Source organism: Clupea harengus, chromosome 16, assembly GCF_900700415.2.
Source record: "Clupea harengus chromosome 16, Ch_v2.0.2, whole genome shotgun sequence".
NCBI classification, from domain to species: domain Eukaryota; kingdom Metazoa; phylum Chordata; class Actinopteri; order Clupeiformes; family Clupeidae; genus Clupea; species Clupea harengus.
In genome coordinates this window covers 26,724,814-26,727,313 of record NC_045167.1, presented here as the reverse complement: position 1 = coordinate 26,727,313, position 2,500 = coordinate 26,724,814, and the positions used below count along the sequence as shown (strand labels likewise).

At 44.5% G+C, this 2,500-nt stretch overlaps 1 protein-coding gene across 1 annotated transcript in view; it reads left to right on the top strand.

Annotated features, from left to right (window-relative positions):
• The window catches only part of LOC105910466 (serine/threonine-protein kinase WNK1-like), a 104,180-nt gene that overhangs the window by 50,904 nt on the left and 50,776 nt on the right, over nt 1–2,500 (top strand).

Genomic DNA, 2,500 nt, shown 5'->3' with positions numbered 1-2,500 from the left:
TCCCAATCACTTCCATTAGGATCTCATATCCCAATCACTTCCATTAGAGTCATGCTCATATCCCAATCACTTCCATTAGAGTCAGTCTCATATCCCAATCACTTCCATTAGGATCTCATATCCCAATCACTTCCATTAGGATCTCATATCCCAATCACTTCCATTAGGATCTCATATCCCAATCACTTCCATTAGGATCTCATATCCCAATCACTTCCATTAGGATCTCATATCCCAATCACTTCCATTAGAGTCAGTCTCATATCCCAATCACTTCCATTAGAATCAGTCTCATATCCCAATCACTTCCATTAGAATCAGTCTCATATCCCAATCACTTCCATTAGAGTCAGTCTCATATCCCAATCACTTCCATTAGGATCTCATATCCCAATCACTTCCATTAGGATCTCATATCCCAATCACTTCCATTAGGATCTCGTATCCCAATCACTTCCATTAGGATCTCATATCCCAATCACTTCCATTAGGATCTCATATCCCAATCACTTCCATTAGGATCTCATATCCCAATCACTTCCATTAGAGTCAGTCTCATATCCCAATCACTTCCATTAGGATCTCATATCCCAATCACTTCCATTAGAGTCATGCTCATATCCCAATCACTTCCATTAGGATCTCATATCCCAATCACTTCCATTAGAGTCAGTCTCATATCCCAATCACTTCCATTAGAGTCAGTCTCATATCCCAATCACTTCCATTAGGATCTCATATCCCAATCACTTCCATTAGAGTCAGTCTCATATCCCAATCACTTCCATTAGGATCTCATATCCCAATCACTTCCATTAGGATCTCATATCCCAATCACTTCCATTAGGATCTCATATCCCAATCACTTCCATTAGGATCTCATATCCCAATCACTTCCATTAGAGTCAGTCTCATATCCCAATCACTTCCATTAGAATCAGTCTCATATCCCAATCACTTCCATTAGAGTCATGCTCATATCCCAATCACTTCCATTAGAGTCAGTCTCATATCCCAATCACTTCCATTAGGATCTCATATCCCAATCACTTCCATTAGGATCTCATATCCCAATCACTTCCATTAGGATCTCATATCCCAATCACTTCCATTAGAGTCAGTCTCATATCCCAATCACTTCCATTAGAGTCAGTCTCATATCCCAATCACTTCCATTAGGATCTCATATCCCAATCACTTCCATTAGGATCTCATATCCCAATCACTTCCATTAGGATCTCATATCCCAATCACTTCCATTAGGGCCTCGATCTCAGCGGTCATGCAGTGACCACACATGCGTTGTTCAAGTGCGTAGCCATGATGTTTTGTATTTTGCCATCCTCAACTGCTAGGCTGTGGTCACTGAGCCTGTGTTGTGTGTGTGTGTGTGTGTGTGTGTGTGTGTGTGTGTGTGTGAGGCTGTGGTCACTGAGCCTGTACTTCGGATTTGCCTCTGCTGGATAGTGAACTTCAGAGGGGATTGGTTAGTGTGTCCTGGTTCCAGGGCTGAGATTGGTGTGTGTGTGTGTGTGTGTGTGTGTGTGTGTGTGTGTGTGTGTGTGTGTGTGTGTGTGTGTGTGTGTGTGTGTGTGTGTGAGGCTGTGGTCACTGAGCCTGTACTTCGGATTTGCCTCTGCTGGATAGTGAACTTCAGAGGGGATTGGTTAGTGTGTCCTGGTTCCAGGGCTGAGATTGGTGTGTGTGTGTGTGTGTGTGTGTGTGTGTGTGTGTGTGTCTGTCTGTGTCTGTCTGTGTGTGTTAACCTCAGAGGGGACTGATTTCAGGGCTGAGATTGATGTGTGTGTGTGTGTGTGTGTGTGTGTGCGTGCGTGTGTGTGTGTGTGTTTGTGTGTCTGTTAACCTCAGAGGTTATTGGTTCCAGGGCTGAGATTGATGTGTGTGTGTGTGTGTGAACCTCAGAGGGGACTGGTTCCAGGGATGAGATTGATGTGTGTGTGTGTGTGTGTGTGTGTGTGTGTGTGTGTGTGTGTGTGTGTGTGTGTGTGTGTGTGTGTGTGTGTGTGTGTGTGTGTGTGTGTGTGTGTGTGTGTGTGTGTGTGTGTGTGTTTACCTCAGAGGGGACTGGTTCCAGGGCTGACCTCTGGGGACTGGAATGCTTGAAATGCTTGCTGTTGTGTTTTGGGCAGTTGATTTGAGGTGTGTCCAGAATGGGAAGGATCTTTATTTGTATGTTTAATGCCAATGGAATCTGCTGTGTGTGTGTGTGTGTGTGATCTGCCTAATTCTGTCCTGCACGCATTTGGGGGGTGCTTTTCTTTGAACCTTATGAATGTTTTAATAAATTCTGCGTGCAGGGATGTCTCTCTCTCTCTCTCTCTCTCTCTCTCTCTCTCTCTGTCTCTCTGTCTCTCTCTCGCTCTCTCTCTTGCTCTCTTTTTCTCTCTCTCTTGCTGTCTCTCTCTCTCTGTCTCTCTTGCTTGCTCTCTCTCTCTCTCTCTCTTTCTTTCTCTCTCTCTCGCTCTCTCTCTATCTCTCT